This window comes from Hermetia illucens, chromosome 5 (genome assembly GCF_905115235.1).
Source record: "Hermetia illucens chromosome 5, iHerIll2.2.curated.20191125, whole genome shotgun sequence".
Classification (NCBI taxonomy): domain Eukaryota; kingdom Metazoa; phylum Arthropoda; class Insecta; order Diptera; family Stratiomyidae; genus Hermetia; species Hermetia illucens.
The window spans coordinates 551,188-568,618 of NC_051853.1; the positions used below are offsets into that span (position 1 = coordinate 551,188).

General features: G+C 44.8%; 1 protein-coding gene across 1 annotated transcript in view; it reads right to left on the reverse strand.

Annotated features, from left to right (window-relative positions):
* LOC119658452 (insulin-like growth factor-binding protein complex acid labile subunit) overlaps positions 1 to 6,967 on the reverse strand; it is a 107,356-nt gene extending 100,389 nt beyond the window's left edge. The window contains exons 1-2 of the mRNA XM_038065859.1: positions 6,736 to 6,967; positions 6,367 to 6,681 (exon numbers count right to left, since the gene is read on the reverse strand). The gene's annotated coding sequence lies outside the window, so the exon portion shown is untranslated. The remainder of the gene's footprint in view (positions 1 to 6,366; positions 6,682 to 6,735) is intronic.
* Between the last annotated feature and the right edge of the window lie 10,464 nt (positions 6,968 to 17,431).

Sequence of the window (17,431 nt, forward strand, 5' to 3'; positions counted from 1 at the left end):
CAAAGAGATCATCATTGCATCATCAGTTAAACATCATAGTTTCACCAGAAATTATTCAACCAATACCAAAACCTAAAAATAAAACTTCGAATCGAGGGCGAAAACGTACCACACCAAAAGTACTCACTTCTTCTGCATATAGAACACACCTGGCAGGTACATCAAGTGCTTCAGATGGAAATCAGAATCCTGACAATATCCAAAGTCGTAGCCGTGGAGGGAAAACCACTGTCTCAGATGAAAATCATTTAGACACACAATCCGACAGCTTCGACGAAGGACCTTCAAATGATAAAATACCAACGAGCTTAGATGCAGAATGCTTATTTTGTGATGCAAGGTATTCAAATGACCAACAAGGGGAGGAGTGGATTCAATGCCAGGGATGCAATTTATGGGCTCATTGCGTTTGTGCGGGAAACGAAGGAGATTATTATATTTGCGATTTTTGCCGATAACTTTATTTTATATGTATTTTATCTTGATTTCGTTTTTATTATGTTCATTATTATTTTTTTACTAATGGATTTACTTAATTTTAAGAAAAGAAGGTAATTTATTGTTTATTTTTTACTTAATTGTTAAGTTTTGGAGAATATTTTTTAAAGAATTTTTCATATTTCCAATATGGCCCCCTGGGTGCCATATTACCCACACTTTACATCAAAACCAAAATTTTGGATACGTCGAAATATACGATTTTGTTAAAAATATATGGAATTTTATCATCTTTTTTTTTCTTACGAATCAATGACCAGGAGAATATTGAAATGCATAGCACATGAAACTTGACATGCCGATCTTCATTTTTCTTTTCATGCTCGAAAAACAAAAGGGGGGGCCACATTTAGACCTTCTCCTCTAATAATATTCGTTGGCGCAACAATCCATATTGGATCAGGGCCTTGAAGTGTGTTAGAGCACTTCATTCAAGACCGTAACAGTACACTACAGGCCCGACATCAAATCACGATACATATCCCAGTGCCACCAGTGAGATTTGAACCGTGACCTTCCGTACGATAGCCTTCCTCATGTAGGGGGCCAAAAATTCTTCGAAAGATTCTTCTGTCGAACGCGGCCAAGAGTTCGTAATTTTTCTTGCTAAGAATCCAAGTCTCCGAAGAATACATGAGGACTGACACGATCATTGTCTTGTACAGTAAGAGCTTTGACACTATGATGAGACGTTTCGAGCAGAACAGGGCGGGTCACTTAATCCGTATGGATAAGGATGATCCAGCCCGAAAAGTTTATAAGGGTAATATCTGAGGTAGAATAAGAAGACGACGTAGACCCTGCCTGAGATGGAGCAATGGCGTAGGCCAGGACGCCAGGTAGCTTTTAGGGATATCGAATTGGCGGACCTCGGCGCAAAACCGGGATGTCTGGAGGCCTAGATCAGATACCGATTGTTACGCCGTTTATGATGATGATGACACATATGACGTATCTACTTTTCGCCAATTTTTTTCCGTATGTTTTAAGTGAATTTCGGTGCACTTGCAAAATAGTGATCAATTCTCACTGTGAATACAGATACTAAGGCAAATGGTATATTGTCGATGCATTAGTTTCGAGAAAAAATTAGTTGTGTAAATGGTTGTTAAGGAATAGTGCCCAATAAAATTCTCTGTCTGTCACACGCACTTTTCATTGAATATAGTCATCGAATTATAGGTTTCGATTAGTACTTTCCAAATCCGGTCTGCTGAGGGATAATTTATTTCACAAACCCATTCTTAAGAGCTACTTAAAAATCTGAGAAATTTACGAAGTTGCCTCTATACAGTGTCCATGCCCAAAATATTCCAGACCGATATCTACTCAAATTAAATTAATAATAGTATATTACTATGTTTTGGGGAAATTGACTGGAACCCCACCTTGAATTCCTCCTAGAGGCATAAAAATGTGTTGTAATATAGACTATAGTGTAAACTGTGATATCCCCGAAATTGTGCTATTGTTGAGAAAGTTACAGTAGCTCAGTTTCTCTTCCTTGTAAATTCATTGGAAAGCAAAACACTAAATATCAATGTCGCACTAAAGTAGGCTGACGTGCAATACAGATTAATTACGGACTACGTACAAAGGGAATAGTTCTGTACTCAAATATACTTGCACCAGAAACATATAAAACCGTTCATACCTGAAGCATGGAGTTTATTAAGTTTACACAGTTCACTTATGCCGATATTTCTGGAACAACTCGTTTCATTTTCAACCCCATACGTCCTATACGACTTGTTACCGAAATTCGGTATTTGCGAACTTAACACTAGCGAATAAAAAAATCCGTCTCATTATTTCAATTTGGTCACTTTTATGGTTCAAAATCTATTTAAATATATGTGGCAGAATTTCCAGAACCATTTTAATATTTTGTCATTAACCCCCGCAACATTTTGAAACTCGAACTCAAGGACTCTCATATCATTTCATTCATTAACAAGCCATTTTCCGCAAAGCAACACGCTCTAAACACTTCCTTTGTCGGGGGGAAATATTCAAGAATGAAGAAATCAACTAGCTAGGAGTATGATAATGGCAAGTAAGACACTTAATTATGTCGGAATTCTTGTCAACCATTCTAGTAAACGACTCAAGAGATTACCCTTCTCCCGTCTCTGCCTTTTCACGTACACCCTGCCTTCCGAGATATGAGATTTCTTCAATGTTTCATTTCCCTGAAGTTATTCCCACTTTGTATGTCAGTGGATTACTATGTAATGTTCACCTTCTGTAATCAATCGTCGAGGTAATAATAATTAATTTTTACTTCAGAAATTCATAAAGAGGCATTATCCCTAATTACCTCTATTAAGGGAAATTAACGTTGTGCAGCCATTAGGTTGAAGTTTCTTCATGGCAGAGTCGAAGCACGGCGACCTTCCGGGAGTAGAGCCGAAAAATTGGGAAAAGCGAATAAAATGTAAAACTCGAATTATAGAATTTTCTAAGTAATCTTTAAGGGTTTTTGAAATGTTAAATATCAAGTATGAATTCTGCAGTTATCTTTAGTTTTTGATCCGTGGCGTGGAATTAGGGTATTAGTTGTTCGGGTTTCTTTTTGAACTAAAATTCTTATATTCCTGTCGATAACTGCCAAGTCGGGAAATAATTTCATATCAGAAATCTATGGTATGCTTATGAAAGAAGGTTTGCAGAAGACTCCTACTGGTATGGTAATTTATATATAATTGATAATCGATAAACTTCCTATGTGCTGAAAGATAATGGAGGTATGAGTGTTCCAAACACCTCGCAGCTATAAATAGCAAGAGATTCCTTCCTGCCACATTTTATAAGAATTATTAAATAGAGGACTTCTACTGGAGTTTTCCGATTAGCGTTTAATTTTAACATAAGTAGGAGAGTAGGACAGTGAATATTAATAATAATCTCGTTTTCGAACAATGTACCGCCATAACTAAAAATGTAATACACAATTTTGGAAAGTTTGAAAAAATCCAACTATTATTAACAAAGTTATAGAAGATCAAATTTGTGTATTTCACAGAAATTTATCGTGATCTAATGCGTGTATGACGTCATGATCATATGAAGTGAACTCACCGAAACGGCGGAGTTGGATATATCAAGGAAGCTTTTGAATTTTTAGCAATGTACGAATGGAAAACCGTGCATATTAAATTTTTCACACAAGATGAACACAAAACCTTTATACCCAAAGCGTTCGGCTTCCGGTATTCCGAGTTGTTTAAATAAGCGTAGGCTGAAATGAGCTTGTGGCGCGGCAGGATTCGCAGCATTCGAGTATTGCCGTGTCGGAGCAAAATTCACTGCGTTTCATTATAAACTCACCGCGTGTTCATTGCAAACTCGTACTTTTCGTTACTCAAGATGTCGTTCGATAGCAAAGACGCGGCAGGCCCATCGGACCCGCAAGTGACCGCCCTCGCCGTATGTGTTCCTCCGTTTTGGCGGCGGAACCCGGAGCTGTGGTTCGTGCATTTGGAAGCGCAGTTCCAAATGTCCGGCATCACATCGGACGCGACCCGCTTCAACTACGCGGTGGTCGGCCTGGACGAGGAGTCTATTCTTCTAGTGTCCGACGTAGTGAAGTCGGCATCGTACGCACAGCTCAAGAGTGAGTTAATCAGGCGCCTGTCGGCAAGCGAGTCGGCAAAATTAGACCACTTGCTGGTGGGTTTAATGTTGGGTGATCGAACTCCCAGCCAATTGCTTCGCGAAATGAGGCAATTGGGTGGGAGCAAGATTGACGATGACCTGATCAAGTCGCTCTGGCTGCGACGGCTCCCGGAGGGCACCCAGGCGATCCTCGCTTGCGTCTCCGGTTCCTTGGAGGAACTGGCAGCGACGGCCGACCAGGTGCAGCAGGTGTATGTACGCCCAACCTTGGCGGCCGTTCAACCACCGTCGGATGAGGTGGGTGACTTGAGGCGCGAGATAGCCGCTTTAACAGCCAGTGTGGCCGAGATGCGAGCGACGTTGGACGCTCAGCGTTCGGGCGCCAGATCGCGAGCACGCTCACAGTCTGCCACCCGAAAAGGGCGATCAGGTAGCAGGTCGTCAGGACAGTCCGCGGACCGAAGGATTTGCTGGTACCACCGCAGATTCGGGGATAAAGCGACAAGATGTACGTTACCGTGTAGATTCGCGCCTACCGCAAAAAACTAGGTTCGTGGGGGGTCTTGGCGACGGCCACCCAGAACGCAGCGCCACGTCGCCTAACTATTTTCGACCCCCTCAGCAGGCGCAGCTACCTCATCGAACTTTTCCCACAACCACTCAAACTTGCGGCAGCAAATTCCTCCCGCATAAACACATACGGGCATAGGCAAGTGGACGTGAGTCTTGGCTTGCGTAGGACATTTTCGTGGCGTTTCATCCTGGCGGATGTCAGCTTCCCCATACTAGGCGCAGACTTCCTGTGTCACTATGGATTGCTGGTGGACTTGCAAAACAAGTCTCTTATAGATTCCACGACCAACCTTAATTCGTCGGGACAAATGGTATCTCACCCAGGCAATAATCTTTCCGTTCTTTTAGAAGACATTACCGACTCTCGTGTTCGGGCACTTCTTCAAAAGTTCAGCCAGATTACTACCAAGTGTAGTCTCTCCAAACCAGTGAAGCACAATGTGCAGCACCACATTATCACTACTAGTTCCCCGATCTTCTCGAAGGTGCGTCCTCTACCATCCCAGAAACTGGCTATTGCACGGAAAGAGTTTGAACAACTCGTTCAACAGGGCCCTCAAACAGCTGTTGGTCTTCCCCACTGCATATGGTCCCTAAGCCAAACGGCGAATGGCGCCCTTGTGGGGATTACAGAAGGCTAAATGCACAGACTGTTCCTGACCGATATCCAATTCCACTCATCCACGACTTTGCGCATCACCTCGCGAATTGCCGCATCTTTTCGACCTTGGACTTAACCAAGGCTTATCACCAAATCCCAGTAGCTCCTGAAGACATTCCAAAGACGGCAATATGCACACCCTTTGGACTCTACGAAGTCTCAAAATAATACGAGAGTCACAAGATTAGCAAAGAACAATTCAAAGAGAGCGCGGGCCGACAGCTTACATGAGGGAAAATAAAAATATTATTACTTGTTGCTTCGTGGCATATGCCCCATGCAAAAGAAATTAATCTATCTTAGAAAGCATCTAGGTTTAATGCAAACGAAATTAGAACCATGTATATTGCCTCAACTACCTGATATGAGGAAACTGGTCCAAAGAGCCAAAGTTAACTAGTGAAAAATTGCTTGCCGCATACGTAGTGAATTAGATCTCCCATTGCCTCTACACTTTTATATTCGTTTTATTGACCACGTGACATGTCCTTGTGTTTTGAAGTTTGATAACCGTGGAATTGCTAGGTTAATATTGATAAATAAATATAAATTTCAATGATGCACAATAGTTCCTCTCCAGGATATATGGGTCCAGGGGGAGGGGAGCGGGTCCTTGCAATTGTATATAATTTTTAATAATGTTTCGGAGGAGACAAATCGATGTTAGTGGTATCTTTCAGCAGAGAAGTTTCATATACAGGAAACCATGATGAATATTATCGTTTTTATTAAGTTAGAACACGATCCTAAGAATAATTTAGAAGAATTGGAAAGAAATTTGCTTAAATGTAAATTTTTTTTGTAGCCATTGTCGAATATTATCCTGTTTTCCGTGGAAGATATTTTTGTATAAAACTTTGTTACTTATTTTGTATACAATCGAATCAGATATACTCTAACGATTTTATCAAAATATTGAGTATTATGTGAAACTTTCTTTACGTACTACATTATTACAGCATAGTTCTCGACTCCGTGTGTGATTTTAAACAATCGAAACCAGATAAATTGCTTACCGAGCGTAATTTTCTATTCATACAACACTTCACCATCAAACTAGGACCATTGCATTGGAAGCAATGAATACGAGCCGCACAGTACGATGATCCATCCGTCATTCAGAGAACTTAATCCGAACGAAAGTATCCGTGTCGTCTATAGAACGCGTACCACACATTGTTCATTCTGTTTATGCTTCCAATGGCGAATCCTGCTTGGCAAAGGCTTTGCAAAATCTAACGCCGCACATTGAAAACTGAATTCCGTGGGAATTCGCCGAAAACAGGACATTCAAAGACTTGGTCTGCGTTATTCCCGAACTTCGAACATCCCTTCATAGGACACAACAGATAAATTTTCCACTACCATTTTGTTTTGTAACTCACTTCTTCCGCTTCATAAGCTTACTGAAATAATCTTCAGATGCTAATATGTATATACTCTTTCCGTTTCCACAACCATTGTTATATGTCCGTTTTATAATATGTATTCGACTATCACGGGCCACGACTTTGAAGACGACTGGCGAACGAAAATTAAGCTCAGGGAGTGATGCCTTCTATCGCGGAAAAGGTTTTCGCTTTTACAAAGCCTCTTTGGCAACTGAAGGCTTCCGTTCCTTCTCAATCAAGTACATCCCACCGCCGACACTCTAACCTACGTCCTCCAGAATCGGAATACATCGGGACTCCAGCGACGAATGCCTGCACAATACCCAAATAGCGTTTGCGCTTTGAAAAGGATAACGACGACAATGAGTGCAACTGTATCGTTAAAACTTCAAAACTCTGAAAATATTGTGGTGAAGCCTCAACGGACGAGCCGTTGTGTACGGCAGGCACTCACTGAGAGCTGTGTGGTGTTCCAATAACCTAAGGGATGGTTGCACTTGTCCAAGTTTTTGGGGTGCAATAGAGTTGCCGAGATATTATCATGGATGCGAAAATTTGTTTGATGGCTAGATTATTTCGACTTCGTGCTTTGGTGGGAACTGCAAAAGGCATACAGTTGCGACTAATAACTAATGATTGCAACTATTTTAATAATAATGTAGTTGCAGATAATAGATAGATTCCAGCTATTTGTTGAAAATGAAGGACTACCTTCTCAGATATGTGTGACCAGGTACCCAGAGTAGTTCCACCGTATTGAATCTAGACATAGAGTTCAAACTGTTTCTGCATTGCTGAACGATTTTCGAGGTGATCAAAGGACTGCTCAATGCCCTCAGTGCAGCTTGACTGTCACTGCAGATTGCGATGCGCCTGCCCTTCAACCGCTCGTCAATCACCCAGTTTGCCACCCTTAGGATCGCATAAACTTCGGCTTGAAAAACCGTTGCATATTGTCCCAAAGGAAAAGCCCACTTCTCGTTTTTATTCGAGAGGTAGACTCCGGCTCCAGAACTCCCTTCTGTTTTTGAGCCATCGATGTAGAAGACTTCCGTATATCCCGCCACGCATTCCTCTGGGTCTTCCCAGTCCTCTCTACGCTTCAGGGTAACTACATATCTTCTACCAAACAGATGTATGGGGACACGAGAATCGGAAGGCATTGTAAGAACTAGATTTAGTCATCTCAGTAACTCTTCCAATGCTCTGTGCTCCCCACATCCGTTTTTTTTCCCATAGATCTAATCGAATTAGCCTATGAGCTGCTCTCATTGCAGTGCTTTGAATAAATATATCCAAGGGCTGCAAATTGAGTAGTGCATTCAGAGCTGCGCCGGATGTCGTGCCCATGGCACCAGTGATACCCAGACAAACATTCTTTACAGTGCGTCTAGTTTACGGTGAAAACCTTTTTGTCTCACCTTAACCCACCACACTGCGGATGCATATACGAACATCGGCCTAATGATGGCAACGTATATCCACATTACCACATGAGCCCTGAGTCCCCATATCGAGGCAAAGGTCCGTCTGAACAGCCCATAAGCTGTGAGAGCTCGTTTCATCTTTACCTCTACATGTTTGTTCCAAAGAAGTTTTTTATCTAGAGTGACCCCCAGATATTTCACTTCTTCGGAGAGTTGAAGGGTAGTACCCCTCATCTCAGGGAGACAAAGTCCATCCAGTTTTCTCCTTTTTGTGAATAAAACCATTGTGGTTTTATTTGAATTAACTGACAAACCATGTCTAAGGCACTAGCTGTCTATCAAATCAACGGCACGCTGTATATTCCTACACACCGTTCCAAGATCCCGATCAACAGCAAGTACAACCACGTCATCAGCATAAGCTTGAGCGTGTATTGGCAAATTTTGCAGTTCGCATAGCAGTGAGTCGATCAGCATACTCCACAGAAGCGGCGAAAGCACACCTCCTTGCTTCCGTAGTCAGGTAGCGATCGACCCCTACCTCAGCGTACAACAATCTTTGCGTTAGCATAGCATGGATCCACTTAATTAAAGCATCATCAACACCATGCGCTCTGGCGGCATCACAAAGTTTTTGAAAAGGCGCACAGTCAAAAGCCCCTTCAATGTCCACGAACACCCCCATCGCGTACTCACCATTCAAAGTTGCATTCTCTATCTTTGTGACCAAAGAATGAAGAGCAGACTCACAGGACTTTCCACGTTGGTAAGCATGTTGGTTTTCACTAAGTGGGTGTGACGTAAGTGCGTTTCCACGAATGTGATGCTCCGCCAGTCGCTCCAAACCTTTCAGCAAGAATGAAGTCAAGCTGATCTGTCTGAAGTTCTTTGGATTAGAATAGTCAGGTTTCGGTATGAAAACTACCTTAACCTGTTGCCAAGAAGAAGGCACGCAGCCCAGAGCAAGATATCCTCGAAAAATATTTCTTAGAGGTCGCTCTAAATGCTCCATACCCCCCTTTAGCATTGCGGATAGATGCCATCCATGCCAGGTGCTTTGAAATGTTCAGAGGACAGTATGGCAGGTCTCACCTTTTCATGGGTAACAACCGCTTTCCAGTGTTCCAGTTCCCCTTGCAACGCTTGCGTGTTGAAGGGGTTCCAAGAACCGTCAACTCTCCCCCTACCACTTCTCTCACCCGTTCTCTCGGGTGGTGTACTTCCAGGACGGTCTGTACTGAGTCCAGTCTGGAGCTCGTGAAAGTACTGTCGGGTTTTCTAAGAGAATCCAGCTTGGCCGACTCATCCCTTTTGAGGACTCTGCACAGCCTTGAAGTCTCCCTTTCGCCTTCCAGTTCCTCACAGTACGCTCTAAAGGAGTCTCGTTTCGAGCACCTCACGAGCCTCTTATATTCACGTTGTGAGTTCCTGAAATTTAACCAGTCTTCGTCCTTGTTACTTTTGCAAGCACGATTTAGAAGTCGCCTGGTTAATTTCCTGAGTTTTTGCAGTTCTCGGTTCCACCAAGGAACCGTTTTACCGCTTTGGCCTCGGGAAATAGGACAAGCCTCTTCATAGCACTCTAAAAGTGTGCCGTTCAGAGTTTTCAATTCATCTTCCAGCACCAAAGGAGTCCCTAGTCGCCTATGGAACTGTACTTTATTGCCAAGAAGTTCATTGAACTTTGCCCAATCCGTTTTCCTAGGGTTCCGTGTTTGTACTGCAGACTGTTCGCCCGCAATAGTCAGATTGAATTCTAGATATCGGTGATCTGACAGTGAGACCTCGTCTTGCACTCGCCAGTGTGTAATCAACTCTAACAATTTTAGGGTACAGATTGTTAGGTCAATTACTTCGCTTCTTCTCGGTCCCACGAACGTAGGGGCGCACCCTACGTTTGCAGTCATAAGACCAGCTGAAGTGATGAAATCAAATAGCTTCTCTCCTCTTGGATTGCATTTGCTACTGCCCCAACAAATATGTTGAGCGTTCGCATCGCAACCTATAAAGAGTTCGAGACCACTTGATTCTGCATACGCCACCAGATCCCTAAGTTCTTGCGTCGCTGGAGGATACAAAGAATCATAGGGTAAATAAGCGGAGGCAACTATGATGTTTTTCCTCTCGCCATTTATTTGGTATTGTATGATGACCATAGCTAAGTCCTGGGAACAATATTGTCTCAGCATAGTTGCCTCTAACCGTCTTGACATCAGGACGCAAGCTCTCGGTCTTATGGATCTTTCGTCGTAGAAGATCCTAGCCCCCTTTACTGATCCAATACCACAGATTCTGTTAAATCGAACCCACGCTTCTTGCACCAGAAAGATATAGGGGAAATCCTGCAGCTTTGTCATTCTCGCTGCCAACAGGTAGGAGGGAGCTTTGGCATGCTGCAGGTTGATTTGACCAATCTTTATGTTTTTCGACATAAACTTAGTCTATTGTCGCTGACAGAAGAGTCTGGTGCGTCCAGTGTGGATCTTACCAGGGTTTCCAGTTTATCCCCACCTTCTACCGGAGATTCCGCTTCCTTGTGTCCGATTTCTCTGGGCGTTACCGCGCCTAGTGGTACAGCCACGTTCATGTCCTCATTCCCAAGGTGCTTCATCTTCCTTCGCAGTGCTCTCTTCTGCCGTCGGCTTCGGGCCTTTCCAGGTTCACGGTGTCCGGACCGCTTGGATCCATTTCCACATACCGGCGTTAAACCAGTAGCGTCCACGTCACCAGCTTCCCGTTTTTCCGCTCTTCCTGGTAAGGATGAAGGAGAAGGTTCTGACAGGCAGAATTCAGCCGTAGTCGGATTTCCAGTTTCTCCTAATTTGAAAGTTTCCGTACTTTCCTTTCTGGCTAACTTCGCCGTAGGCACCAAGTGCAAACTTTCCACTGAGTCGGAAAGCATGCCTTCTACAGATTGATCTGTAGGCGAGTATGAATGTGGTGAGGCCTCCAAAATCCGCGCCTCGGCCGCGACATGATTGCTCATGGTCGCGGGTGGATTCGAAGTCTGTGACTTCTTACTATTTGGAGAGTTTAAATCCATCGTTTCCATATCCATATTTTTGGACACCCTTAGTGTAGTAGTAAACTACTACAGGCTCCCCCACCACGACAAGGTGGTGTCCGAGGGGGAGACTATATACAATTACTAAATATTATACTTATATACTATTGTTAACTTTATTTAAACAGATATCGACATGGAGGGTATTTCGGAGCCCAGGCATCATATAATTTCTGAGAATGGGTTCGTGAAAGAAATGATCACTTTCAATCCTCGACCCTCCCTTTCCAATAAATTTCATTTGATATTCCACATGACTATATTTGGTGAAAAAAATGTACACCCCCCCCCCCTCCCTCTTTTGCATGTATGGCGAGCCCCCTCCCCTTTAAATTTGACGTAGACTGATGTAACTCACTTTCACACAGCCTTTCCACCAAATGTGGTGTTAATCACTATAACCCTTTCCGAGAAAAATGTGTGTTACAGACAGACAGAGCTCACTAACTCGCCAAGTAATGTCCCTCATCAACGCACTGTTTACCAAGGTACTGTTTACGAAAGTAATAGTACTTTCGTAAGCAGTACGTTGATGAGGGACATTACCTGGCTAGCTGGTGAACACTACACGCATAGCGACCATCAAGTTATACTGTTTTGTGTAGTGGAGAACAGGAGAATGAAGCATCCGAAAGACATAATGTTATGCCAGTGGAAGCAGTGGACGCAGAAATGTTTACTGAAATATTTAAGGATAGTTCCACACCAATAGGTACAGCGAGTGAAAAATTTGAAGCAAATTATCAGAAACATGGTCGCAGCCTGTGATGCCTCTATGCCAAGACGCAGAAATAACCCTCACAGATTATCGAAACCGTGGTGGAATTACGAAATCAGACGACTACGTGCCATATGCTTGTAAGCGAGAAGAAATTACCAATGCGCAAATTATGAGCAGGAAATTGCACAGAGAATGGCGAGGTACAAAACTAGTCGAAAATGCTGTGGAAGGCGATCCGTGAAAGTAAACGGAATTTCTTTAAAGAACTCTGCGGAGAGGCCGAAATCAACCCGTGGGGAGGAGCCTATAGAGCAGTAATGGTTAAGTTGAAAGGAAACAGACTAAGTGCCCAGTTTTATTGCGAAAATAGTGACCACTGTATTCCCATAGCAAAGCAAATACACTATTGCGGTCGACAGAGAGCATCACAGAAAGGATATTTCGAGTATAACAGAGGAAGAGCTTACCATTGCCTGTGAAAAGATGGGGGCTAAGAAAGCACCCGGGCTGGACGGAATACTGAACGATAAAAGCACGACCGGAGTACCTTTAATACTTGCTTGGAAGAGGGCAACTTCTCGACTTGGTGGAAAAGGCAAATGCTGGTGCTCCTACCAAAGAGGGGTAAAACACCTGGAAATCCGTCCTCGTATCATCCCATTTGTTTGCTGGACAGTATGAGAAAGTTGCTGGAGCGCATTATATGCAACAGACTGCTTCAAATTGTAGAGGAAGCAAGAGGCATGTCCACACAACAGTACGGTTTTCACGCCGGCCGATCAACTGTGAATGCTATCAACACAGTAGTCAATCTGGCAAAGGAAGCAATTACAGGTATAAGGTGGCGGTCCCAAAATATACTGTGCCATAATCGTCCTCGACGTGAGGAATGCTTTCAACTTAACGCAAAAGCAGCATATAATAAGATTCTTAAGCCAGCTGAATGTGCCCACTTATATTTAGCTAATCATCAATAATCATTTCGTGGATAGAAAGCTCGTCTATGACACCGGCGTAGGCCCAGTTAAATTTGATACCCGGTGGTGTGCCCCAAGGATCAGTGCTGGGCCTACTGCTCTGGAACATGAAGTATGACCATGTGCTGCTCATCAAACTCCCGAGGCATGCTATCGCCTATGCAGAACACAACGCAATTGTTGCAATAAACAAATACCTAGAGGATGTTATTTGGGCATATAAGACGTTGGTTAGGCTGATCAAGGATTGGTTGGTACCACATGGATTAGAGTTAGCGGAACACAAAACTCAGCAGCAGCCGTAAGCTAAAATTCTACGGTTCTGTGTGGGACAGCATGTGATAGAGTCCAAGCCTTTCATTAAATACCTCGCGTTATGCTGGATCTTCGATTGACCTTGAAGGAATACTTGAGCTACGCGCGCGAAAAAGTAATCAAAGTTTTAGCTGCGTTACCTGGCATGAAGCCAGTTGTTGAAGGACCCAAACCACCAGATGGACATACAGGGTGGCTCCAAACATCCAGCTCTGAATTATGTGCAGCCATGGAGATGTCCACTATCACTTAACCTAGTTTCTAACTGGCATGGTGGATACCGTAGGTATTTACTTCCTTTGGACCATGACTATTCTCCCTTCTGTTCTGAGTGTATAAACGAATACGAGGACCCGGAGTACATACTCTTCGTATGTCCGAGATTTGCAAATGAGAGAAAACAGCTTCAAATTCTCTTGGCAAGAACCTTACAAGTGGAGACGATCATTCCGCAAATGCTCGAATCCCAAGAAGTGTGGAATGCAGTTAGTGACATGGTGCCTGTTGTGAAGGTTTCACTATTTTTAACAAAGTCATGGGTGGCCAGAGTTATTGCGTTTGTGTGAATTTACTGCAAGCTAAGATGTCACAGGTATCATAATCAGTATCACATTAAAGGTCTGACATAGTGAAATCTAGAATCTACCGGCGAATTATTTCAGAACCTTACTCGAGTAAAGTTCATTTATTAAGCGATAACGAAATGTTTAGTTAAATGCATCCACGACGTAAGACTATATTATACCAAATAATAATTACACTACAGTAACCGTTTCTGGATGGGGCTACTTTCTTATATTTATATCTTTCTTCTTTCTTAATTAACGCATAACGCAAGTGGTATTTAAAGGATATCTAAAGATATTCCTCCCCTTAAATGTGTAGCTACGTATAAATGGGGCATGCCGGCATACTGCCGGAGATCCTTCGATAAGGAAAGTTCAAATTTTTCATATTTGAAGCTTCTAGGCTTCCCGGTTTCTGATTTTTTTAGTTTGTGGCGCGGCACTATCTGCAGCATTCAAAGATGTACGCTACCTTGTAAATTCGCGCCTACCGCAAAAAACTAGGTCCGCGGGGGGTCTTGGCGATGGCCACCCAGAGCGCAGCGCCACGTCGCCTAACTATTTTCGACCCCCTCAGCAGGCGCAACTACCTCGTCGACTCGGGTGCGGAGGTTTCGGTTCTTCCCGTACCCCGGCATCATCGACTATATCCACAACCCCTCAAACTGGCGGCAGCAAATTCCTCCCGCATCAATACTTACGGGTACAGGCAAGTGGACGTGAGTCTTGGCTTGCGTAGAACGTTTTCGTGGCGTTTCTTCCTGGCGGATGTCAGCTTCCCCATATTAGGCGCAGACTTCTTGTGTCACTATGGGTTGCTGGTGGACTTGCAAAATAAGTCCCTTATAGACCCCACAACCAACCTTAATTCGTCGGGCCAAATGGTATCTCACGCTGACAATAACCTTTCCGTTCTTTTGGAAGACATCACCGACTCTCGTGTTCGGACACTCCTCCAAAAGTTCAGCCAGATTACTACCGAGTGTAGTCTCTCGAAACCAGTGAAGCACAATGTGCAGCACCACATAAATACTACTGGTTCCCCGATTTTTTCGAAGGTGCGTCCTCTACCACCCCAGAAACTGGCTATCGCGCGGAAAGAATTTGAACAACTTGTTCCACAGGGTATCTGCAGGCCCTCAAACAGCTGTTGGTCTTCCCCTTTACATATGGTCCCTAAGCCAAATGGCGAATGGCGTCCCTGTGGGGATTACAGAAGGCTAAACGCACAGACTATTCCTGACCGATATCCAATTCCACTCATCCACGACTTTGCGCATCACCTCGCGAATTGCCGCATCTTTTCGACCTTGGACTTAGCCAAGGCATACCACCAAATCCCAGTAGCTCCTGAGGACATTCCAAAGACGGCAATATGCACACCCTTTGGACTCTTCGAGTTCACCCGAATGACTTTCGGATTGTGCAATGCGGCGCAAACCTTTCAAAGGTTCATTCACTCAGTCCTGCGAAACCTCGATTTCTGTTTCGTCTATTTGGATGATGTTTTGGTCGCTTCTTCCACTGAGTCTGAGCACTTAGCCCATCTCGAGTGCATTTTTCAACGTCTCCTTGAGACCGGTTTAGTCCTAAACGTTGAGAAATGTAAATTCCTTCAACAACAGGTGAGATTCCTCAGCCACTCCATTTCCTCTGAAGGAATACAGCCCGACCCAGACAAGGTGCAAGCAATCACAAGCTTCCCGCGTCCAAAAACAGTGAGGGAGTTGAGGAGGTTCTTGGGCATGCTAAACTTCTACCGTCATTTCCTGCCCAAGGCCGCCCATCACCAGTCCGTTTTGAACGCATACTTGTCTGGCCCCAAAACAAAAGACACACGAGAGATTGTGTGGTCTGAAGAGGCTGTCCGCGCGTTCAATAAATCCCGACAGCAACTGGCCGATGCTACACTTTTGGCATTTCCTCAGCAAAATGCACCCCAAGCCGTTTTTGTTGATGCCTCTGACATCGCAGTAGGTGCTGCCCTTCACCAAAAGGTGGATCAAGTTTGGCAGCCGTTGAGCTTCTTCTCGAAACAGTTGAATCCCGCTCAACGGAACTACAGTACCTACGATCGCGAACTGCTCGCCGCGTACTTGTCCATCAAATACTTCCGTTTCTCCCTAGAAGGCAGGCCGTTCACAGTGTTCACGGGCCATAAGCCTCTCACGTATGCTTTGAAACAAAAGCCCGACAAAGCGTCCCCTCGTCAGCTTCGACACCTGAGCTTCATAAGCCAGTTTACGTCAGACATCCAGCACGTGTCCGGCAAGAACAACATAGTTGCTGACGCTTTGTCTCGTGTCTCCGAGGTTAACATCCCCGCCTCACTCGATTTCTCGGCTATTGCCAAGGCGCAGGAGCATGACGCAGCACTTCAGAGCCTCAAGTCCAACCCCAAATACAAATTTCGGGAGTTGCCCATCTTCGGCTCAAACCTCTCGCTCTGCTGCGAAGACTCGGAAAAGGGACCTCGGCCATACATTCCGGCCACATTTCGCAAGGAAGTGTTCCACGCAGTTCACGACTTGGCGCATCCCGGCATCAGGACAACAAACCGGTTAGTCACCGGAAAATACTTCTGGCCCTCCATGAACAAGGATATCAATTCCTGGGCCAGAGAGTGCATCGCATGCCAAAAGTGTAAAGTCTCCAGGCATGTAAGGAAAGAAGTGGGCTCATTCCCCCGCACTACCAAGCGTGTCTACACGATACACCTCGACATAATAGGGCCTTTGCGAGACTCGCTTGGTTACAAGTATTGCCTTACAATCATCGACAGGTTCACGCGGTGGCCTGAGGCAATACCTCTGAAAGCCATTACGGCGCAATCTTGTGCCGAAGCCCTCTGCCTGAGAGTGGATACCTCGCTTTGGCGTCCCTGCAGTGGTCATCACTGACCAGGGAATGCAATTTGAATCCACCCTTTTCTCGAAGTTAAGCAAACTCCTGGGTTTTAAACGCCAGCGGACTACGGCATACCACCCGCAATCCAATGGGATGCTGGAAAGTTGGCACCGGGCGCTGAAAGCCGCCATTATGGCACGCGACGACCCGTCCTGGACTCAAGTCTTGCCTCTCGTCCTACTCGGCCTACGTACAACCCGCCGAGAGGAATTTGCTGCCAGCCCCGCGGAGCTGGTATACGGGGAGAACCCAAGACTCCCAAGCGATCCGGTCTTCGACAAGAGATCGGGTCTCATGGATTCGGGGTTGGTGCGTCTGCTGAGGGACAATTTCCGACGCATCAAAGCGCCACCACCCACTCGACACTCGTCCATACCTGCTTGTTCGCCCAAGGAACTGGACACATGCACGCACGTGCTGATCAGGACGGATGCCGTCCGGAAGCCGCTGCAGCCTCCATATGAGGGTCCGTACCGCGTTCTCGAGAGGGGAGAACATTTCTTCCAGCTCGAGATCGGTGGTCACAAAAAGGCGGTCTCTTCGTCCAGGCTGAAACCCGTGTGCGCCCCGAAGCAGCGTTGTGTCCGCTTTGTGGATTAACGGGGAACGAAGTTCCGGGATCCGTCGCCGAAACCTCCTAGGTTTCGTCTGGGGGCGGAGTGATGTGGCGCGGCAGGATCTGCAGCATTCGAAATTTATTTCGAATGTCGCGG